The sequence below is a fragment of the Sinohyriopsis cumingii genome, chromosome 3 (assembly GCF_028554795.1).
Source record: "Sinohyriopsis cumingii isolate HCF-2022 chromosome 3, ASM2855479v2, whole genome shotgun sequence".
In the NCBI taxonomy this organism is placed as follows: Eukaryota; Metazoa; Mollusca; class Bivalvia; order Unionida; family Unionidae; genus Sinohyriopsis; species Sinohyriopsis cumingii.
In genome coordinates, this window is record NC_142963.1 from 101,090,788 (window position 1) to 101,117,094 (window position 26,307).

The 26,307-nt window shown below is 35.6% G+C and overlaps 1 protein-coding gene across 2 annotated transcripts in view; it reads left to right on the forward strand.

Moving 5' to 3' along the window:
- LOC149803405 (heavy metal-binding protein HIP-like) overlaps positions 1–26,307 on the forward strand; it is a 90,733-nt gene that overhangs the window by 12,984 nt on the left and 51,442 nt on the right. The window lies entirely within an intron of this gene.

Here is a 26,307-nt window from a genome sequence, read left to right on the forward strand (position 1 = left end):
GGTGTTTCTCACGCGATTAGCAACACTTTTTGCAATTTCATCTCTAATTGTTGCAAACGATATACTTGAATCTCTGATTTTGCCGCTGTCAGTAAACACGGGAATATTATCCGTAACTGCACCGAGTACTCGCCGGACTATATCATTCCATTTGATATTGCTGGTTTTTAGTTTACCATATCGATCTTGAAAAATAACAACTTCATCTGGGTCAACTCCAGCCAGGTTCATGATATCAGCAAGGTCATCTTTAGTCGCATACTTTGACAGATCAACGTCGGATTTTATTTTCTTACTAGTAGAAGATCTTCCGTAGATGTCAACCATTATAATAAGACCCGTTGTTTAAAACGCTTTACGCGCAACAAATCGGTTACTTGTGTAATCATGCACAACTTTATGTGGTGGTTTGGATGATTTTGATATAGCGTAGAGTACATTAATTACTTCACGGCCGCATATTGGCGGATCTGTCATTGTTTGTGTGGGTAGCGTTGAATACCAAACTCTGGTTGTTGCGTGAAGTGGTGCGACATACTTGATAAATTCAACAGGTGGAGCTAACCCGTACGAATCAAAATAAACAATTCCACGTGGACCAACCGCGTATGATACCCAATGAGTACCGGGTCCGGAACGTTCGTCAAGATTAATAATACCTGTTTCGAGTTTGTTTGGTTGTTTCGGTAATTGATCTCGCATAAAAACACCTCTAAAGGCGGATATTTTTAATTTTTTAGCAGCATTAAGTAAATCAAAATTTGATGCTGGAACGTCTAACGAAGTGATCCTGGAAGCCTTAGGCCTCTCCCCCAACGAGATCCTGGCAATCTTAAGCCGCGTCCCTTTTTTTTGTATCCTTGCCCTGTTGCTTTCTTTAGTGCCATTTCAGCAGCTGTTCCAACAGCACCTAACGCGGCTGCTTTTGCTACAGCTGGAGCAGCTGCAGCTATTAATGCCGGAATGGCCGCGAGAAGTGGAAATATACCACCTATTTTAACCATGTCTTTGATGGCGCTCGGGGAAAGATGAAATTGAACTCCAGTTTTTGATTCCAGGGCTTTATTGAAATGTTTAATCTGATTATTTGTCAATGATAATTTGTTTGGACCACCACTAATCTGATCTCGTTTTAGTGATATTTTAGTTCCGCATTTGTTGGCGGTTTTTGATTGAAGCTTTTTTACCTGACCGGGAGTCAGAGTAACATTAACATGACTATACGACATTTTTATATAAATAATATTTTTTCTGAATAATTAAAGATTTTCCACTGGTGCATCAACAACTCTCATTCGACCACTACCAACTTCAAGTAACATGGCTTTATCGCTAAGTATAACCGCGATTGCTCTGTAGAAGGCACCACCACCTGGTGGGTCAGTAACATGAGCTCGAAAGTGTATATCAACAACAGATTGTTTGGATAAATCAAGATGTTCTAGTGAAAAATAATAAATCGGATATAGACCTGTAAAATCTAATTGTGATATTTGCAAACCGGTATCTATATTTTGATCACGTCCCATGAATGACATTAAACGATGATATGCGCCCGCTACATGATTTTGTGCATAATTTAGTTGTATATTTTCTGTTGGTTCTTGATGTCCATTTATCCGTAAGGAAACTTCATTGACTCCAAGGTTATCAAATATCATATGTGAATGTTCTTGATTATTTATCCGGTCAATATCTTGCAGCGCAATAAAAATATGTCGTGGTGCAGAAACACCCTGTTGTGATGCTATATGCCATGTAAATAAACCATTAATATTGCTTTGAGCAGCATCTGTGGTTACTGTTAACCATGATAGCAATGATTTACCGCCTTGATCCATAAAAGATAGTAATTTTTGTTCCTCAGTAATAGATGGAGTCATTACTGGCATCCACAATGAAAGTTTTGATATATTTACTTTACCATCAGCAACACCAGCACCTCGCCAGATTGCATCATTATCATCACCTTTTCTTACGAGCACAATTGTGTGTTTAGCTCCAAAGATGACCTTTCTAACATTTCTGCAAAATCCAAAGATGTGAGATAATGGAATTGCACACGAAAAATTTCTATTATCTCCCGACAGCGCTGCTCGGCGTGTTGCAAATCCCAGGTTGTAAGTCGCATTAACGCTTCCTATAATATCAAAATCAGCACCTGGTCTGTCTGCGTGCTCAAAATCAACTGGTTGTGGATTAACTGCAGTATTTTGTGGTGTTCGCATTTTGGTATACTGAACATAATCAGCGTGGTTAGTAATATCCTTGGCAAACATCATTGTTGGACCAGCTGATCTTGTAAAGTCGTCAGAATATCTCGCTAGACCAATTATTGTTGTGGCAACATCAACATCCTTCTGAACTGATTCAATATTTTTTCCATCAATCATGTATGTGGCGCTATCAAACAACGCCATAATCCCGTTGTTGACAAAACCAACACGCAAATTGGCACCATATGGCGTATTAGCTACAACATTCGTTACAAGTCTACCTTCTACTTCAATAAACGCTTCAGCGGGCAAGAAATATCTACTTGTATCATGAACCTGTAATTCGATTCTTCCCCGCTGATTTGGTAGTCTTGCGTCATAGGAATGAAATTGATAATCACGTACAGATTCATACTTAAGGACAGGTGCCTCCATATCAAATACTGGGTCGGATATACGTTTAGACATTTTATTATAATTATCATTTTTCCAAATGATGATCATCGTCGACGAAGACCACTTCCTGCTATTAAATTTGCTGTTATATTTTTTCCGCTTTTTCAGATAATTCCGCTAGTTTTTGATTTGCAGCTTGATTTATTATTTTACTGACATCTGCAGGCATCACCTCAGTACTTGCCAGTTTCACTGGTGGTTGTTGTTTTCGTCGCAATAATCGTGCTAGTCTATCTTTGATCGCCGAGAACGTCTTACCAGCAACATTGACAATTGCACCAGGCGCTTTATCACGAACAATATCGATAGCTTTCATCAATAATTGTTTTGCAACGGGTGCTGCTTTTGGAGCTATCCTTGTGAATAATCCCCGAATGACATCACCAAGTCCATCTCCGTAAATAACACTATAGATTGGTAATCGTGAGTTTACCGCTCTGACCTGTGCGGGTTTACGATGATTATCATGCACAATCATCTTATTTTATTTACCATTTATCTAATCGCGGTGACTAATCATCAACGAGCTCATCAATAAGTTCTCGGTAAACGCCGATATCCATGATGCCGCCGCGAAATAATCGCTGGCAAATATCAGCTGCTTCATTGGTTATTTCTGGTGAATTATTTCCGGCGCGTTTTCCTCCCATGAGAACCTCTAACCGTGACACGTCATTGAGGATATTATCAGGACATAAACCAGATCCTGTTTTAGGTTCATCTTGAGGTGTTTTAAATACTGGTGGTTGCATTACCGGAGAAAGTACTTCAGCGAAGACCGGGGAGTCACTTCTTCGAAATCCATGTGGTGAATCTGTCGGTGTAAATGTCATTTCCGGCGCGGAAATTTTACGTAAATGTGGAGGAAGTTTCCGCTGGGAGGGTTGTTCTTGTCCTAGTTGTTTTATTCTCTCTTTATAAAGTCTTTTTACTTCTTCATGAAGACTTTCGTATTCTGGACCTCTAGCTTGTTTTTTGTTGTAATATACGCGATATATCCATTTAATGAAATTATCATCATTTACTTTTTCATGACGTGGTTTTAAAATACTAGATTTATTAAATATACCAAATAATATCATCTCAGGTAATTTTTCTCTTTTAGTATTTATAATATCATCAACAACCCCTTCGTTAAATCTTGCAATCAATTCTGAGTTTTCTTCTACTGGTTTGGATTCAGATGTATGTTTTTTTCTCACGTCGGCGACTTCAGTACGAAGTTTTTCAATTTCCTCACCGACAGGTGGAGGTTGAGCCGCAGCTATGCCAGGTGGAAGATCTCGTAAAATCTTTTTTGTCTGTTTAGTTCTTCTTGCTATTTTTTCAGTCTGCACCGCAGTTTGTTTTGATACCGGAAGAAGATCTTCTTTGATGACTGTTGTAACTTTCTCAGTAGCTGCAGTGACGGGCTTAAACAGTTTTTTAGTTTCTTCTTCGTACTCAACTTGAGCTTCTTGCTGCGCTTGTAGATTTTTTCTAAATGAATCTCTAACAGGAAGAAATTTTTTAATTGCTTCTAATCGTTCTCGAGCTATCCTTGCAGTATAAGATTCCGGACGTACCATTTTATTATAACATAATGATTTAATTATTATAACAAGGTGATGATAAAATTAAACTGATATCATTAATATAATGAACAACTGTGTGTGGTTACGTCAAGGAACAACAGATAAATGCAGCAAAAGGTGTCGTGGAGAATATTGTAAAAAACATAAAGAAAAACCTTCATGCTGGTCCACGAAGTTGTGTTGAAAACAACGGCGTTAGAGGATTATATCAGATTTGCAAAAATTGCGGTGGAGATCGATACAGAAGTTTGATGATATATTATAAACACAGAAAGAACATAAATCCAAAAATAGAAAAACCACCATCAGAACTTGAATATTACTTGAAACATAGAACAAATAAAGATGAAACAGATGAAGATGAAACAGATGAGGAAAAACGACAGCGAGAACGCGTTGAAAAATATTCATCAAACTTGGTATGGTGGTAAATTAATAGCAGCAGAGAGGGTACCTACCAACGTTGGTCGTCAAAAAAATAAACAAAAATAAATAAACACGTAGAGTACTTTATTTTTTCAGCTACTATTTCGAACTGAGGTTTTATTAGTACAATCGGTCATTACAGAAATAAAACATCTCAAGGAAAAGTTCATTTGTAAAAATCTTGACCTTTCTACGAGATGATTTTATTTGTTTGTTTTATTTGTTTTGTCGGAATTTTATGGTCTGTTCACCCTCTCTGCTGCTAGCCCAAAAAATTTATCAAGACCTATATGATATCGTGACAGATGATCATGCAAATTTATTGTTATAAATCCGTGTGGGCTAGATTGCGCTTTTGAATTTTTTTTTTATAAACTTAGTCATGTCCATATCTCCTGAAGACAAAGTCTGATGAATAGTTCGCTATGTGTATCGACTCCATTAAACACAACTAAAATAATGCAGGTATCTTTGATCACTTTCGGTGTTTGTGTATATCGTTGAGTAACATAAATCACTTTTGTGTCTGCCTCGAGAAAATATCCGAGCTGGATTTGATTGTTTGTCCAGCATCATATCATCGTATACTACGAGATTATAAATAAATCCATCGAGGTCATCCACAAATGCGGGTTCATCAATATCGGTGATAAAATCTATATCATTGCCATCTTCATCCAACAATTTTGCGTTTTCATTAAAATCTTTAAGCACATCGTAGCATCTCTGATCATCTACACATGGTGCCACTAAATATAACGTATCCCACTGGAGCCATCTCAGTATCAGATTCAACAACAAGTGCCAGTGGCGTCGCTAGGGTGTGCGGGGGGTGCGGACCGCACCGGGTGACACCATCTCAGAGGGGTGACAGCAAAATGAAAAATTGCAAATTTTACAGAGCACACACTGCTCGGTCTAGTCGGATTTCATAAACGGATAACCGATCATAGTTAAATCCATGACTAGCAGGCACAGCAGTGGCGTCGCTAGGGGGATACGGGGGGTGCGGATTGCACCGGGTGACACCATCAGAGGGGGTGACACCAAAATGACATTACTAAGGATTCTGTATGGTCTGTTACGGAAGGAGGACCATGGGGGTGACACGATGAGCTACCGCACTGGGTGACACCAACCCGAGTGACGCCACTGACAAGTGCGTCACACCAGAGCCAGATGGACCTATGATAATTGCTCTGAAAGAATTTGGTGGTGCTAGATGATGTTTTACTGGCTTTTGTTTTCGTGTAGCTGAGATATCAATGACATCCATGTTGTACAAATATAATAAATAATATGAATCTATATTGTGTTCGATGCAGAGCATCCACATCTACCAGTGGATTAACAATAATAATAACAAAAAATCAAAAGCATGCACTTACAGGTAAGTGTGTAAAATGTGGTACAAGCAAATACAAATTTATCTCCGGACACAAAGTATCTGGTGGCGATATCGCCGCTTTATCATGAAAATTGCCAGGAGCTCCATGGGCTAATTATCCAGGAGAAAATCATCTTCCTGGATATAATTAGTGTGGTCCTGGAACCCGACTTGATATCCGACTTGACGAACGAGATCAACCAAGACATGGAGAGTATCCAATAAATGCTATTGATCAAGCATGTCACGTTCATGATGTAGCGTATAAAAATAAGGATTTACAACAACGACATATTGCAGATGTGAAGTTGATTCACTCGTTAAATTCCATAAAAAAATTTTAAAAATCTCTCAGAGAAAAACTTGCTAGCTTCCTTTGTAAAATCTGCGAGGAAAGGTAAATTAGTGTTAGGGGCCGGTAATTAATCAATCGCTTATTATTATTATTATTATTATTATTATAATGGAATCGATTTATTATACCCCAAGAGGATATTGGCGGGATAGAGCAGCGATTAGTAAAGTTGCGGATGCAGCAAATGTCCTATGTTTTGTTGCTGAAAATTGGTTAGCACGACAGGTAATATGGCAATTTTACCTACCACCATCTAAACAAATTCAGTATGCACATTTTGATGTGAGCACTCCAAATGAAGTTCATCAAACAGATATTTTGTTTTTACCACACGATACTACTGGAACTGGTAAACGTCAATCCCTTACATACAAATACGCGTTGACTGTCGGTGATGTTGCAAGTAGATATAAAAAAAGCATAAACACTATAAACTAAAACAGCAACTGAAGTTGCATCTGCTTTTGAACGAATTTATCAGCGAAGACCCGGACCACAAGGTGGTCTACGATGGCCACAGTTGCTACAGGTTTATCCTGGCAAGTAATTTCTTGAAGCAGTATCATCTCTGATGAAAAGACATAACGTCAAAATAAGGCAAGGACATACCGCAATTCATCGCGATCAGGCAATTGTTGAACGATTTAATCGAACACTTGCTGAGAGATTGTTTGGATATCAATATGCAAAGGAAATAATTTTGAAAGACAAGAGATCTCGTGAATGGGTTGCATGACCACCAAATATGATAGCTGCGTGAAATATTGAAATTACTCGTGCGATTTCTATGAAACCTACCAATGCGATCACAAACAAATATACCAATAAAATGACATGACTTTTCAAAACAACCATTACTAGACAATGTGACTGTGATGTATTTATATGAACTGGTAAACTTGAAGATGGTAAAAAAGAGCGACTGATCCAGTCTGGAGTGTGACGACACATAACATGTCAAGCGTGGTAAGATCCACGGGTAGACCTGCAATATACAGACTAGATTCAGCTGCTCCTCAGCGTGGATTTGAACGTGAACAATTACAAGTAATTCCTGAAGACACACCATTACCACCGCATTCACTTTTGTGAACTAGCGCCTCGACTTCGATTACATTCAAGACAGATCAGCATCACATTTTCGCGTGTGTGACCAAGACTACTATTAATTCTATCTAAGTTAAACTGTCTTGGATTATTATTTGAATATTGCCACAACATTACTGTGTTACAGTTTGCACAATGATTATTCTTTCGTTGTTTCAGTTCATGATAAATTCAGCATCGAGATCAAAGTCGAGTTTATTTTTTTATCACACTGCTTATAACTAGCTAATTTTGTTATTACATCGCAGCCATTGTTAGCAGTTTGATTATTATTTTCTGTGAAATCGACGATAACCATTCGCAGCTGAGATATGCTTCTGACTCGAGACACTGCTGGATAAATTAAGTTTGACCATTTAGTAAGATTATCAACATTCCAAATATTAGTATTAGAAATCCTTGTGACGAATAAATCCTTATAGCGTATTCTAACGTATATGGAGTTTTGTCCATCGTTAACGTGCTCTCAACAACACTGACAGGAACGAAAACAATATAAGATTTTGTTTCCTTGACTCTGTTAAGGAGCCTAGAATTTCAACTTCGATATTTTGCCGTCCAGTATATGCTGGTCGATAACACAATGGCACTGGTAGATTTGAAAACTTTACTTTATGTAACAAAAATAATTGTTGTTGAAGTGTATCACGAACTATCTTTCTACTTGCAAGTATCAAATCATCTGGTCTCCATAAATTCCAAAACTTTTGTTCATGGGAGTTTCAGAAGTTGTCTCACGCAAAATTTCACACTGAATTTTATTTAGTTGTGGTTTGAATAATTTCTTAAGCTCTCTGAATTCTGGATCAAGCACTCTATGATCATTAGTTATCTCCTCATAATACTCTTCAAACGTTAGCCATTCATGCGGAGACAATCCAACACAAGGTGGCGGTTGACGATGATCACCACACATTATCACAGCAGTATTTTTGTCAACAACCAATCAAGAAATAATTATAATATCTTTAACGATACTATACATATTTCACCCCTGATAATAATCTTTGGAATATGTTTTTCACCCATTCGTTCTGGAGTCCACGTATCTCTCTCTCTCTCTCTCTCTCTCTCTCTCTTCCATCGGAAAAAGCTGTCATAAGTATGCGATTTAACTCCTCTTTCGTTCATTTCTCCGGCGAGTCTATGTGTAGGGGTTAACCCAATTTTATCAAGTCCATGAAATAATTCGATCACAAGTGTTGTTTTACCAGAACCCCGCAGTCCATTAAGATAAACAGTCTTATATCTGGTCACATGATCAGATACCGATGGTGCTGATGACAATTTTGATATTTGATTATTTTTTTAATAAATATCCTTGATTTCAACGTCGGCAGATTAGGGGGCGCTCACCAGTTATTATGTTCTTTTGAGAGATTGATGTATGTAAGGTGAAGTTGTTTGCATTTAAAACATGCATAATGGAGAGAATGGTGGCATACCTCTATGCTACATTATTGTAATGTGGATGATATTTCTTTCGATATTGTACTGTTGGAAATTGTACATGATTTAAACACACTGCTAACTAAAATGAATGCTCCCTTGTGCTAAAAAATCAGCCTGAATTAGTCTAAAGTACACTATCCATAGCAGCTTTTAAAATAGGGAAAATAAATTTTGCCAGACTAGACAATACCAGCTTATGAAAGTGCAATGAATGAATTACCAAATATATAAAATGTTAAAAAAAGTTATCGGCTCTTTTTATACAATTTATCTCTGAAGTTCAGGAAGTGAAAATGACCAAATGGAGCTAGCACTGTTTTGAAAACTGCACATCTGGAGTAAGGCCAAGCTGTATATTCCATAACCCATATTACACCCATCAGTCATATACCATAATAAAGGGAATTAAAGGTTCTTTGAATTATACCTAAGATATGCAAGGTCTTTTTTTTAATAGCCAGTATAACCAGTGAGGAAAGTCAGGGAAATTCTTTTTCTTTAAAATCCCAACCCTATGCAAAATACGAAACTGTAGAGCGTCACCTTAAGAATAACTAAGTATATTTTCTTCTTTTATTCTCCATTCGCCCCATGATGCATCAGCGCTAATATGTAGCTGTTTTAACATATCTGCATGTTTCTTGTCGATATAAAATGAATCTGTGGCGACTATGTCTGTGGTATTAGAAAATCTATTTGTCATCGATAATAGATTTATCGAAACATAAGCAAGCACTGAAGATGTGAAATAATTAAACTGCGGTGACTCACCATCAGTGTAACTCACAACCGTACCGAATTTAGTTTCGTCCGATAAAGTAACATTTCTTCGACCTATAAACGTATTTTTCTTCGTAATTATCAGCAATTATAAAATCTAATTCAGCATCATCTATAATTAATCTTGTACAATGTCATTTATGATTATATGATCCTTCTTGGGAAAATTTGCCAATTATTTTTCAGCCAAGATCCTTTGTGATTTTGTCCTCAAAATCAGTTATATCAGGATTTTCATCAACAGAATATTTCTTTTCTTGTGGTAACCAAACTTGTTTCTCGGACAATATGATATAATTCCTTCACTAACAATCAACGATATCAATATTTTTACAACAAGCATATATTGTTATAAAACTATTGGAGTCCACGTCTTCTCCGAATTGCGTTTGCCAAACAAGACATAACATATCATGTGGAGGTCTTTAGCAAATTCGAATGGCTCGATACAAGCAAATTCAGTGAAGTCCAAATCTGGTAAAGATCTGTTTATCGCAAATCTGGTCATCTCGTGTGTTGGATGTCCAAATCTCTTAAACTATTTCGAACATTCTCCCATTCCAAGAAAACTTCCATGATAGCATGCAACCATATCAACCGAGATAACATCCTTATAATCGTATTTAGTATTCCACAATCTACGGTGTCTATGTGCAATACAACTGCGCTGGACATATTCAAGAAATTCCAAACGTGCTGGTTTCCATGAATTTTCCTTCTGAGCAAAATGATCAGCAACTGATGGAATGGTGAAACAATTACTCAGTAATTTTTCAGAATTGCCATGTGTATATTTTAGCGCAAGAGTTTTCATTTCTTTATGGAAAGATTCTGTACGATAAATATCTCCATTAGGCCATACAAACGTATCATAGTTTCCATCATCCGAACTTTGAAACAGCAACAAAGATACAGGATAACTTTAACCGATATTTCTAGTAAAAATCAAACATATCACCGTTATAAAACTTGATAGTTCGATCTCGTGGAAATATTGTCAACGCTGATGTCCACGCATGCGCATTGTGATCAATAATATTTCTCGGAGGTCCTTTTGATTCATATTTCGATTCGTACAAGATCTCTCCGGTTATTTTTTAAAACTATTATTGGAAATTTTCTTTTTTTGTCCAGTTCAGCAACATCTTTGATAGACCCTTCGGTATCCTTAACCGATGTTGCCCACTCATTTATTTTTTTACGTCTAAGATCCGTTAAACCGTTTCCAAGTATCGCGTTTGTGAAATGTTCTTAATTTACTCGGCTTCATAATTTATTTTCGAAAATTACATTAGTTTGAGATCATGAGCGCTATGGTTATTATTCAGCGGATGTATTGCAAAATAACTGTAGTCACATTATTCGCTATTCCATAATATGGTTTATCAATACCAGTCAATATTCCTGGTTTGGAACTTTTATTTAACGTAACAATATTTCCAGTGTGAAGGCGGACATGGTAACAATTGTCAAGAATAATCCAAGTAACGTGTTCCGCGGTATCTACCACTGCAATAAATTTTATTCTAAAAGATATCTCTGATTATCGAGATAATTATTAATCGTCGCTGCTCGTTGGTCATTCATTGTAGCATCAACAATACCTGTCAGTGTCGCATGAATGTTGAAAACACATGAGCTGCACCATCGTCGTGAAATTCTTTCTTGGCGTCATGAATACTTTTAGTCAGAGTTTTATTCCTCGGATCAATCAGAGCTCGGCTCCGCAAGTCAGGGTTTCCTCTGTTGAGATCGAACCTAGCTTTAGAAGGTTCGATTGTAGATAATCTCTCAAACTCTTCCATATTATAATAAGGACAAATATATATATATATATATATATATATATATATATATATATATATATATATATATATATATATATATATATATATATATATATATATATATATATATATATAATGATTCAAACAAAGAATAACTGTAAATGGCTAATGATAGGTTCTACAACTCTTTGTAACAAAACTTGTATAAACGAATTATGTGAACTTCACATATGAAGCGTGCGAAGAGGGAGTCCAGGACAAAAACCGTGTGAAGTGTGATGTTGGAGTTAGAAGAGAAATGCAGTTGTGTGTGCGATGTGGTGGCAAAAAAGACGGAGAACTTAAACGATATTATGATAAAAAATACTAACGCCGGTACTGGTAAGTTCATCAAAAACGCCGAAGACTATCTCGCCAGATTTCAAAATGTGTTTTAGACAAAAATATTATTATATAAATGTAGCAATATGACTTTGTAAAACATCCCATCATCAAGGATTATGAAGCATCTCGAAACGGGTGTAATCAGGAACTGTCGAGTAAATAAACTAGTCGGTTTTGTTAATGCTACTGGTTATCTCACGTCTGATGTTCATGGGAAGAAAAAGGAAAACTCTCATAAATTCGTGTACGAGTTTTTCACGGATTAATCAAAAAGAGTCCTGTGATCGATCAAATTAATTCAGATCCTAAAGATAATTCCTTGAGTAATTTACAAGCCATTACACAAAGTCAAAATTTCAAATTTGATGAAACTGGTATGCACAAAATAATTGCAAGGAGGGTTATTAAATCTGTGAATGTGGAGACTGGTGAAGAAATAATATTTCAATCAATGAATACAGCTGGCAAATATTTTGGTATTTTCATACCTTCGGTTCAACGCGTCGCAGATAATATAACCAAATCAGCATTTTCGAAGAAATTTCAATACAAAATAATATTTTAGTATCTCCCATTGCTAGATATAAGGTGGCGCTCTACAGTTTCGTATTTTGCATAGGGCTAGAATTTTTGAGAAAAATAATTTCTCCGGCTTTCCTCACTGGTAATACTAGCTATTTAAAAAAGACCTTGTATATCTTAGGTATAGTTGAAAGAACCTTTAATTCCCTTTATTATGGTATATGATTGATGGGTGTAATATGGGTTATAGAGTATACAGATTGGCCTTACTCCAGATGTGCACCTTTCAAAAAAGTGCTAGCTCCACTTGGTCATTTAAACTTCCTGAACTTCAGAGGTAAATTTTATCTAAAAAAAGAGGCGACAAAAAAATTTTTAATACATTTTATATATTTGTTAATTCATTCATTGTACTTTCAGAAACTGGTAGTATCCATTCTGGCAAAATTCATTTTCTCTATTTTAACAGCTGCTACGGATAGTGTACTTTAGACTAATTCAGGCTGATTTCTTTAACCTAATTGAGAAGGCATTTTAGTTAGCAGGTAGCTCAGATCATGTACAATTTCCAAAAGTACAATATTCAAAGAAATGTCAGAAATATTACATTAAAGTAGCATAGAGGTATGCCAACATTCTCTCTACTGTGCATGTTTTAAATGCAAAAGAACTTCACCTTTGAGCGCCCCCTGAACACTCTTGATAAAGGGAGATAACTATGTAGTGTAAAAGATAGAGCGATTAATCTCGCCTGTATTTTACAATAGTATTGGCTTATAAATAAATTATTTTTGGTTAATGTTTTCCCATTGTGTTGTATATAATGTAACCAAATCGGTATTTTCAAAGAAATACAAAGCTATCTTACTTGAGAATATAACTCTATTGTAAGACAGAATTCAACGTCAATGACAAAGTCACTGGATTAAGTCAAGGGATGTAACTCTGTCAGGTTGAGGTAGGACCTTTATCTTATAAATAATTGTTATTTACTGATGAATAATGTTATTTATTGGTTTCTGAAGGAACAGTATCCTTTATTTTTCTGATAATATTTATTGTGATTCAGTACTATAATGATTATTTTTAGTAACATTCACCCCAACACATTATGAAATCAGTTGTATAATTATTATTTTTTAGTAACATTCACCCCAACAAATTATGAAATCAGTTCTATAATTATTATTTTAGTAACATTCACCCCAACACATTATAAAATCAGTTCTATAATTATTATTTTTAGTAACATTCACCCCAACAAATTATGAAATCCGTTCTATAATTATTATATTTAGTAACATTTATCCCAACAAATTATGAAATCGGTCCTCCAATTATTATTTTTTAGTAACATTCACCCCAACATATTATAAAATCTGAATGATTTTCATAATTTTCAATATCATTTACCCCATGAAATTATGAAATGTCATCGATGATCACAATTTTGAGTACTAATAACTCCAGCAAATTCAATAATCAGTGAAGATTAAACTTATTCTGATAATATTTATCTTGATACTAATAACTATTCTGATAAAAAAATTTCTGATAATATTTATTCTGATAATAATATGTATTCTAAAAATAATATGTTTTCTGATAATAATATTTGTTCTGATAATATTTATTCAGATTCAGTTTTATTTTTATTCGGATTATATTTATTCTGATAATATTAATTAAGATTCGGATTTATTTTTATTCGGATTATATTTATTTTGTAATTTTCTGTTTTTCAGTAGGATTTTCACTACTTCGAGTACCATTTACCCCATCAAATTATAAAATCTGACTGCCTTAACTTTGTCAAGGTTGAGCACCATTCATCTAAAATCTGGACAAGAATCAGTAAAAATAAATTCTGCTTTCCATATATTTATTTGTTCCTTGACAAAGTCAAGGGTGAAATTACTATTACTATGCAATTTTTCTGTTTTTGATGAGATTTTTATTATTTTGAGTATTATTTAGCTCATCAATTTTATGAAATCATTTGATAATCTGATTTAGTTTGGGTAATATACCCATCAATTTGATGAAATTAACCATTAATCTGAAATAATATTAATAACGATAAAACATTATAAAATCAATGATAAACTCAGTTAAATATACCATTGTTAATGACTTTGACTAATAATCCGATTTAATGTTGGTAATTTACCCATCAATTTGATTAAATTCTATTTTTATTCTTAATCAGATTCAATGATAAAATCATATTTTTTTCATCTGCCCTGAATTTTCAAAGATAATATTCATTCCGAATCAGATAATATTTTTGAAGATGATCAAATTCAATGCAAGAATGTGCATAATTCAGAATCTGATCTCCATCGCACATACTAGTAATAATATTTTCTCGCTGTAGTTCATGTAGTATTCTTCAATAATTATATTAACACTAAATTGTTCTACCTTGATTTTGTCAAGGGTGGATAGTGTCAATATTGTCCTGGAGAGTATAAAATATTGTTCTGACGAATATTTCAAGTATCTATTTGTTGTATATAAAATCTCTTACGTGTTGATACATTATATAATATCCCTTTTATTAAATTAAGAAATAATTATTTGTAAAACGGCAACTTCGACTCAGAAACGGAAGTTACCAAATCCTCTACAAAACATGTTGATCTTTGATTTTACATACATATTTAAATTCAAAACTTCATAACTCAAATCAAGCAAGTGTCTGGTTTGGTCAGTAAGCTTAAAAGGCATCCTTGATAATAGCGGATTATGACATCGCAGATAAACCGGATTAATGGGTTCTTGTTCGAACAAATACCCTGGAGGTAACTTAGGTGTTAATGTAGATAAAATATATGACTGCTGAGCCTGACTGGATTTTTCAAGATCTGCTTGATAGCTGCCATCAGTTGCATCAAATACAAGACTGAGTGCGATCGTTGATGTTATGTTAACAATACCAGGCGAAATATGACGACCTCCACCATATGGATCATTTTTATATTTGAGAATAGTTGCTGGTGTGGCTATTTTTTCCATGCCTCAAAGTACTTTTGGAAAATTTTCATCGATAAGATATTTGACTGATTTTGTTAGTTCGTCATCGTGAAATCCGGTAAATACAAATATTTGTAGATATTCCTTAGTAATATTATCGTGGTTCACAAATAAATCCTTTAGTATTGTTGTGCGTGGGAGTGGGAAAAAGTCGATGGTACAATAACCAGCTTCATACTGTTCCAACAATAATTTTATTAACATGCTTGAGATCTAATGCAACCTGATTTATATGTTGTATCGTTTTAATGATACGTTGTTTTATATCACCGTTGTTATATTGTATAATACAAGAAAATAAATGTCGCAGCTTGCTGATTATTTGTTGATGCTCAGACTTAATTGCTTCGGAAAATGATTTGATAAGTGTTTCGTCGACGATCGGTTTTCTATTATCATCATAAATATATAATGGCGTTCTCGTATTAAAAAGACGTTTACCATCAAACTTTTAAAAATAAACATATTCATCAGTACCAAAATAATATTTTTGTTTTATATGACCTTGTGATAATTTTTCGAAATTCTGGAGTATTTATAAATCTTTTATTGTCCGCGAAAAATTCATCACGTTTTGGTTTTGGTCCTCGATAAACAGGCGGTATTTCATGCCATCCTAATACAGATCTGATCGATGATTGATATACATCAACACTAGAATCTGACGAGCTTATTTCTATCGCGACTGATAAAGTTGGTTCGTGAACATCAATAGCAATTTTAGATCCTCTTTCCGTAATTCTGCTTTGGAACTCATTGATTTGTTGGAATAGATAACTACCTGTGGGAATACCAACAACTTCCCAATCGGTGGTTCCATCTGGCTTATGTTTATACGCAAATGCCAGTGAATTATTTGCTGGCAATCCAACAAATGAACTTGATTTAATATTTGGCCAACTATGATATCCTCGTAATTGTGCCAGTCCTATTTCTTTCGCTGGAATTGTAGTCGGAAAGTTGACGCTAAACTCAGGAGGTTGAGCTTGCTGATATCATCGTGGCTTTTGACGGAGTTGTATTAACGACGATCTGATGTGGTTCTTCTTGCGATGACAATATTATTGTTAAATCCTGATTCTAAATCCAGATTTTTTATTGGACGTAGATTCTGATAGTCATAGCCTCGTTGTAAATCTTAATCATTTCTATAAACTCAGGATCTGATATTATTCCATCGCTAAGGCCTAATAATATCAACGAAGATAGTTTCGAGTATGCTAGCGTAGCTGTGTAAAACTTTATTGTATAATCGTGCAATTTTTTTTTGCTGCACGTAGATTTTTTTGCGATGATATTAAGAATACCAGCAATTGTTTTTGCAGCTGAAACACAAATTGTTACAACTGCTGGCTATGTCATTGTTATTGTTGATAGCAATACGCCGGTTCCAGCGAAAACAGCAGACGTTGAATACACGATTATGTCAATGATAACTACACGTCTGCGATATTTTTTTACTTTTACTGTATACTCGTCAACGATATTTTTCAGTTTGATTTGCCACTCACATGCTTGATTGTATATGTAATGCTGCATGTCGATTGGGGAGTTCATTATATTTTAAGTAGGTGGTAATTTAGTGACTAATTCAAGACACCAATACTACAACACGGGGTTGCATTTTCTTCAGGTTCCACTACGAATGTTCCCTCGTCGTTTTGATCCAACATAACTAATAGACACCCAGTAAACTCGTTAATTGGATAACGCCGTGGTATTGTGATGGATATCATAAACATCGCAGTACCGAGTACTGAGAACCTGTAAATACCGGTAACCTCAGCGCGATATTTAATCGATTTATTGAGTGGTTACCATAATGTTGATCCAGATTCTGCTGTATACTACACTGTCGGTGATCTTTTTGATGTAAGAGAGTTTAATACTGATCAATGTCTGCTTTCCAAAGAAACAATGAACAATTCCGTTTATTTGTTTGCGACAATTTATAAACGATTGAACATGATTAGAATATTCAGATCTAAATGTGGTCAATCCATTATTGGTTGTCAGTAATGATGTCTTCATCAAAATGTTGATGTTGTCCACGTATCTCTTCGTTGCAGCTTCATCGTCTATTAATGGTTATCTCAAATAAGCAATGGTATTACTAGCCATGTTGAGATTGGCAGTCATTGTATCACCGGCTATGGGAACACATTTACTGATCTCAGTTCTGATCGTGTTGTTGTTCCTCGTTACGTATCTTTTTGTTACAACATCGTCGTCTGATTTTGGTTGTCTCACGTTACTAATTGTTTTTACTCATATTGAGATCGCCATATATAATATCTCCAATGCTTCTGATGCGTCCAGTAATCTCTCCCATGAGTGTTAAGACTGATTCCTCCGAGTTTTTAACTTTGCCGATTTTAGTAAACAACTAAGTTTTCTTTGGTCGCATCTGGAACCCGCAGAATAATATCTGTCAACGGAATATTGCTCGTCTTTAATCGTCCTTGCTTATACTGAAAAACAACGACTTCATTTTGGTCCACATTTGCGAGACTCAAAAGATTAGTGAGTTCATCATTGACCTAATCAAGGGTTCCATATTTAGATAAGTCGCCTTGCTGAGTTTTACTGCGAAAAGATCTTCCGTAAATATCTACCATTATACTTTAAGATCTGTTTAAAATGACGGTGGACGGTTATTCAGTCTACTTGTATACCCGTGCACGACTTTATGAGGTGGTGTAAGCGACCTTGGCACAGCGTCGAGTACAGGAATTACTTCACTGCCACATATTGGCGGATCGGTTATTGCCTGTGTTGGTAATGTTGAATACCAGACGGGAGTGTTTTGAAGATGGGTGCATTGCACTCTGCCGGCATACTTAAAAAATTCTTTTGGTGTCGCCAACGTATTCAAATGAAATAAATAATTCCACGTGGATCAGTCGCGTATGCAACCCAGTGAGTACCTGGACCAGAACTTCCATCGAGATTATTGGTACCGGCTTCAACACGGTTTGGTTGTTTTGGTAAATCATCACGCATAAAAACACCTGTGAAGTTTTTTTATATTTAATCACTTAGCAGCATCAAATAAATCAAAATTTGACATAGGAAGGAGACGATTTGCGTCTAACGAAGTGTCCTGGTAAGTCTCAGACCTTTTCCGTACCACGAGTGGGAGTTCCTTGTAGTTTTATACCCTTTCCCTTTTTTTAGAAGGCTTTATTCCTTTTCCTGTTGCTTTCTTTAATGCCATCCCAGCAGCAGGTCCAACAGCACCAAGTGCAGCTGCTTTTGCAACAGCTGAGGCTGAAGCGGCTTTTAATGTTGGCATAGCTGCAAGAAGTGAAAATATACCACCCGCCTTGACTGCGTCTTTAATGGCATCCGCAGAAAGATTAAGTTTAACACCGTTTTTTTATTCTTTAACTTTATTGAAGTGCCTGAGTTGACGTTCTAACAATGATCGTTTATTTTGAACACTTTTGATTTGTTCTTTTTTAGTGATATTTTTATTGCACAGTTCTTTGCTGATTTGCATTGGAGTTTTTTAATCTGACCAGGGGTGAGAGTAACACTAACATGATGATATGACATAATATCATGAGCGATTTAATTACATGTTTTCCACTGGGGCATCAATAACTCTCATTCGTCAACCAACACCTTCAAGTAGCATTGTTTCGTCTAAGAGCATAACAGCGATTACGTTGTAACCACCAGAAATAACTGATGGACCATGTATTATTGGTGGTGATCATGCTACACGAGCTCGGAAGTGTATATCAACGCCAGATTGCCTGAGTAAGTCTAAATGTTCCAAAGAAACGTAATCACGCTGAGATATTTGCAAACCAGAATCAACATTCTGATCACGCCCCATAAATGTCATCAACCGATGATAAGCACGTGCTACATGATTGTGATCGAAACTCAGTAATACTTCTTCGGACGGTTCCTGATGCCCATTTATCCTTAAAGAAACTTCACTAACTCCAAGCGTGTCAAATACCATTGGATTTCGTGTTTTTGTGTTTTCTCCTGCATTTTCCTTAAATGCGATAAATATATGTCGCGGTGCAGAAACACTCTGCTGTGATGCTCTCTGCCATGTAAATAAACCAGCAACTTCACTTGAAATACTGTCTGTTGTCATCGTCAGCCATGACAATGTTGAATTACCACCTTGACTCATAAAAAGACTGGACGTTCTTCTTCAGATATTATTGGAGTCATTACTTGCATCCACAACGAAAGTTTTCTAGGTCTTACTATACACGCACCAACTGCGTCGGGTCGCCATACTGTATCATTGTCGTTGTCCTTTCTAACAAGTACAACTGTATGCTTGGCTCTGAAAATAACCTTTCTGACATGTATACAAAATCCAAATATATGTGATAGTGGAATCACACATGAAAACTCTTCTTCATTATTTAACATTGATCAACTTGCCGCAAATCCTAAGCTGAATTCATCGTTCGTTGCTATCATCGCATCGGTAGGTCCATCCCCTGCAGCGTTTCTTGCGTTACCTGTATTTATGTTTCTATCTTCTGGATGATCAGTTGTAACCTTTGCAAACACCACTGACGGACCAGCTGATCTCGAGTAATCATCGCTGTATCTTGCGAGGCCAAGTATCGTCGTAGCAAAATCGACGTTTTTCAGGCATGATTCAATGGGTCTTCCGTCAATCATGTATAGAGCACTTTTTAATAACGCAATAATACCATTGTTAACAAAACCAGATCAATCACCAATTCTGATTCATGTACCATCTGCTTGTAAAAGTCAACCCTCTACTTCATTAAATGCTTCAGCGGATAAGAAATATCTGCTTGTATCCTGAACTTGCAGTTCTATTCTTCCATGCTGATTTAGCTTTCGTCCGTCACAAGAATATAACTGATAATCGCGCACATATTCATCTTTTAGAACTGGCGCATCGACGTCAAATGCTGGATCAAATTTACTTTTGAACATTTTATTATAATTGATATCGTCTAACACGAAGACCACTTCCTGCCATCAGACTAGCAGTTATATTTTTTTCTTTTTCTGATAGTGGTGTACCAGCCAACTCTGCTAGTGTTTTATTTGCAGCTTGATTTATTACTTTACTGACATTTGAAGGCATAACTCCAGTACTGGACAATTTCACTGGCTGTGGTTTTCGTCATAACAATCGTGCTAGTCTATCCTTGATTGCTGCGAATGCTTTACTAGCAGCATCACCAACAGCACGAATCCTTTATCACAAACAACGTCAATAGCTTTCATTGATAATTGTTTTGCAATCGGTGTTGCATTTGGGGCTGTTTTTCTAAATAGACCCCGAACAACATCACCGAGTCCATCACCGGAGATCGCTTTACAGGTTGGAAATCGCGAATTAGTCACCCAGACCATAATCGGTCCATGTTGAGCATTATGTATAATCATCTTATTTTCTTGTCACTGATCTAATTGGATACCCTCAATCACTGTGTCAATCATCAACGATTTCATCGATGAGAGACCGATAAACATTAATATCCACGATACCGCCTGTAAATAATCGTTGACAAATATCAGCTGCTTCATTAATAATTTCTGGGGAATTATTACCGGCTCGTTTTCCGCCAATCAGAATTTCTAATCGTTCAACATCAGCAAGGACATGATTGGGACATGGAGTAATAAGACCACTTCCTCGAGTAACAAGACCACTTCCAGTTGCTCCTTCTTCCTCACTTGTTGTTTTATCTGCTTTTTTCTTCCATGCTTTTGAGGCTGATTTCCTTTCTGGTTTTGCTTTTTCAAGTTGCTGCTTACGTTCTTCTTCTTGTTTCCTTTCTTGCTTTACTTGTTCAATATACTCATATACTGTATTGTTGAAGAGATCAAAACTATGAATATCTTATTCAGATCTGATGTGCGGAGTATAAGTAGAGATGCGATATTTATATATCCCTGACCCAATCGGCAGCTTTTAGAGTTTTAATATATTCGGGTTTTACATACTTATCTCTATCATGAGATCCAAACGCGGCAATATTAAATACTTGGTTTGTTTCTTTGATAGCGGCAATACCTTCAGGCGTGAATTTATCTGTAATGTTAGTTCTGACTCTTGGCAGAGGTTGTGGTTGAACGTCAGACTGTGGTTGAGGAGGTTGCTGGAATGGTGGTTCAGATGCTTGAAGACGCCAAAAATATCGACAGGTAATGTCTCAAGACAAGAGCTTTTGAAGCCGCCTCAGTTGCTGTAACAATTATTTTTTTGGTTCGACAATTGGTTCAAATAACTGTTCTGTACCTTCTGCATATTCCACCTGAGACTCCTGACGCGCTTGTAGTTGCTGCTTGACAGCATCACGAACAGGGATACATGTCTTAACTGCCTCTAGTCGCTCTCGAGCTAATCCAGCTGTGTGAGATTCCATTTTTGATATAATAATGATTTAATTACTCACACACTACAGAAGCAGGGAGGGTGCGAGCAAAAATGAGCGTTCGACGGGTAAACAAACACACACAATTTGAAAAACACGAGCGACAAAGATAAATTAACAAAATCAGCTAACCCAATTAGAGAAAAAATCTCGGTCAGTTAGAGGCTTCAGTTTGAAGTTATTGACCTTGTATTTTCATTTACTTTTTTTCGTATAAGCTTTATTTTTAAAGAAGACTTGCTCCTAAATTGGTCTGTTCACCCTCCCTGCTGCTAATGAATAAAGACAATATAAAAAAGGTAATGTATTCAACTTCAAACCATTATCAAATCTTTATTTTTGCCTCTTATAGTTTCAAAATATATATATATATATATATATATATATATATATATATATATATATATATATATATATATATATATATATATAAAATTCTCTAACATTGTTGTCAATTTCATCCATAAGATCGAAATTGCTTCAGTCACCTTAATCCATAGTTTTTGTTGTTGTTGTTGTCGTCGCCAATTCTCCCTTGTATATAACTCTTTTGATGTCGTAAAAGCTAACTACAGCTTAGAATATTTAATATCACGATTGTATATCTCTCTTGTGATGTCGTTAAAGCAAACTACGGCTAAAAATATTTAATATCACGATTGTATATCCCTCTTGTGATGTCGTAAAAGCTAACTACAGCTAAAAATATTTAATATCACGATTGTATATCACTCTTGTGGTGTGTTAAAAGCTAACTACATGTAAAAATATTTAACCATAATCACATAATCAACACAGCTCATGCTTTCACGTACAGCGAATTTCAGACCTTAAGGAAGAAATATATTTAAAACGAATAAACAAATAGTATTTAATTTGAACAATTCTTCAAATGATTTGTTTTGGGTTACTCAAACATCGCAAGAAATTTCTCGCAGAAAAAAATTCACTGATTACATCCACTCTGAATATAATGTCGTTTTGTATTTCTTCCGGCAAACATTCAGACAATTTCTACTGGAGATGCAAATTCGACATAATTATCATACTTTCAGTTCTAAAATAGCAAATATCATGCTTGTATGATCGGAATTTCTGTGAACCTTACATACGATACAAGTTTCGTCTATTGTGTCTCACGACAATGAATAACAATTTCAAAGCTTTTTTAAAAAAAAAAAAACAAAGTGCGTGTGTCTAAACACTGGCTGGTACGGAAATCTTACTGTCGAACGGTCATTAATACATGCATAACTATGAGGCGCCGTAGCTGGTCCAATCAGAACGTTGCCATTGAAATTGTAATGTCATATGTCCAGAATTCCAATTTCACGTGATGTAACAAAAATGTGTGTTTTTAAAGTTCCATTTTCTAGGTCGAGATTTTAGATTGTATCTGTTGAATTAAACAGTAGTGGTTGAAAGTCATATTTTCTATGTCGATGTTTTAGATTGTGTCGTTTGAATTACACGGCGATGGTTGAAATTTCAATGGCATACCTCAAGAATTCCTAATTTACGTATTAGTTCAAAGAGTTTATGTTGAAAGATCCCTTTCATATGCTGAGTATTTAAATTTCATCTTCTGAATTACACGGCGCTGACTGAAAATTCGATGCCCAATGTCAAATTTTAGATTGTATGTTCTGAATTACAATGCGGTTGTTGAAATTTTAATGTTATATGTCGAGAGTTTCAATTTAACATGTTGAATCACGTTGACTGTGCTGAAAGTTCCACTTCGTATGTTGAGTTTTTATTTCGTATGTTGAGTTTTTAGATTGAAATTAGACAGCGGTGATTAGACATTTTGTTGTGCTTGTCAGAATTTTTATTTTTATATGGTGAAATAATGTGTTAGTGTTAAAAGTAATATTACACAATGTCCACTTTAACAATTCAAAATAATATCGAGTATTAAAATACATCATTCGTGTATTCAATTATGAGGCGCCATTACATTTAATTTATTTAGTTTGAAAGTTACCATTCACAGGTCGAATTTCTTCGCTAGAAGTCGCTCTCGTGAACAGTTATTTTTAAACAAGAAGGCTGCTTCTCGTTGCTGTGAGATTCAGCAGATGAAATCTAAATATTCGCCATGTGAAATGGAACTTTCATTACAAACAGTTGCATACAACGTTTGAATTGAGGATTCTCGACATATGATATTGAAATTTCACCCACCGTTGTGTAATTCAAAATATACGCTGTAAAACGTCGATATAGGAAATAGAACTTTAAACCACCATTGTATAATTCAATATATAAAATATAAAATCTCGATCTAGAAAATGGAACTTTGAGGACATGCAATCTGATCAAATACGCGATATTGGATTTCTCAACATACGACATCGAAATTTCAACTGCAACTTTCGCATTGTACCAGCTTTTGTCCGCTACGGGGCCTCATATTTAACACCCGCATGACTTGGGCTGGCGAATGAGAAGAGAATCGATGAGAACACAAAACGACAAAGCTTGATTCATGTAATAATTCTAAGGTCACTCACGGATGGTATATGCAAAAACACAAATAAAATTGAGGGTGGCGGAGAGAGAGGGAGTTGACCCTTTCTCATAAGCACATTAAATTTAATACATAAAATAGAAGTATTGTGTTAAGCAATGCCAGAATGAAACTTTAGCACGTAATCATTATCTCACAGTTGTCATTAAAGACAGTTTGACCTCTCCGAAGGCCTCACGGTTAGAGCGTCTGCTGGCCAAGTCATACAAATACCTTGTAAAAAAAAATTATACTAGCAGCGGTGTCAGGATCGTGTGACTGGGTAGGCTGGATGGGACATCATGCTACATGTCTGCGGCATGATGTCCCAGTGCTAGACATCACTATAAACTGCCACACTGCATTCATCGAAGCGATATGACTGAAAAATTGTTAAAGCTACGTTAAAAATCCAAATCACACACACACATTAAAGACAGGTTGCGATAGAACGAAATCGTACAAATTGGTATTGTATATGCGTCAATTCAAGATTAATACTAATGAGCAAATATTGGAAATATCGTAAAGAAGTGAAAATAACAAGTTTGTTCTTTCGATTTTGTCACTCGATTAACAAATTTAGATTAAAGATGGAACATCATAAAAAGAAAAAGACAGTATAAGAGAGGGACAAATATTAAAATATTATTTTAAAGAATTAAATAATCCTAAACTATCCTTCTTACAAGGAAATGTGTTGTCTCCCTCAGCCACACAGATACACCCATAAAGATTTTCACAAATTTAGATAATTTCATAAGTTTTGACTTAGTTCTTTCTTGTGGAAAGTAACTGTAGACGTTTCACCGAAATATGGTCAAAGGTAAAAATAGGAGTCTAGGTAAGCGACTCTGTCGTGCGAAATAATAGGGACATTGAAAAATATAATTTTGTATAAAAGATGCGTTGTTTTATGACATGTTTCACATAACATTTCTTAGATTTAAAATAATTTTCTGTTCCAGAAGAAAAATACTCCCAATATATTTGAATTCGTTACAAATATGCAGGGCCAGTACGGAGGGGGAGGGGGGCATGAGGCCCACGCCTCAACCCCTAAGGGGACTCGAAAGGCGTTTTTCAAGTAAACAATTCTGAAAATAATAAATATACTTCGTTGTTTACTGATTTGTATTTTGATCTTTATATGTTAAATTATAAGGGCTAATTTTTGGTATTCTAAATTTCAATACAACCAGGGCCTAAGGACCTCAAACTCTCGAAGTGGGCCCGGGCGTCTCTCAACCTTTGAAGGGGCCTACAAACAGACGTGGTATTTGGACTATGTTGTGAAGAATGCGATTATTGTTGCGTAAGCGCAAAGTCAATACTTTGGTTTTGGTGTAGTTTGAATACTCATAAAAAGCGTTTTTATTCCACTGAAATAATTTTGCAATCAAACTAAAGCCTTCAAATCAAAATGGCATTAATCAGGGATTCAGGATAACTTTCTTCTTGTCCTGACCAAACCGCACATGTTATAACCTGCAAATAGGAACATATTTAAGGTCACGAAATCCGTGTTTACAAGTACACATTTGGTCATACTAACAAATTACCTCTAGGTCATTCTTCATTTAAAAGCTATTTATTAAGTTAAAGGCGAATCAGGACAGAGGAAGTGCCAGCTGTCAAACTTTTCACATTTATCCCACTAGTTCAGAGGTGGGCAAACTTTCCAGTGCAAGTGCCGCATACACAAATTTACACCTTGTCGCGGGCCGCATAGTTCATTAAGTAAAATAATTAATATTTGAAATAGCAAAAACAAAAGGTTTTTCTAAACAACATCATAATTAATTTTCAGTTGTTAATATGTTGTTAATATTTGAAAACTTAAACTTGAAAAGAAGCACATTTATTTGATAAACAGAGTAACATAAACAGAGTCAGTGCGAATGATGACTTGTTC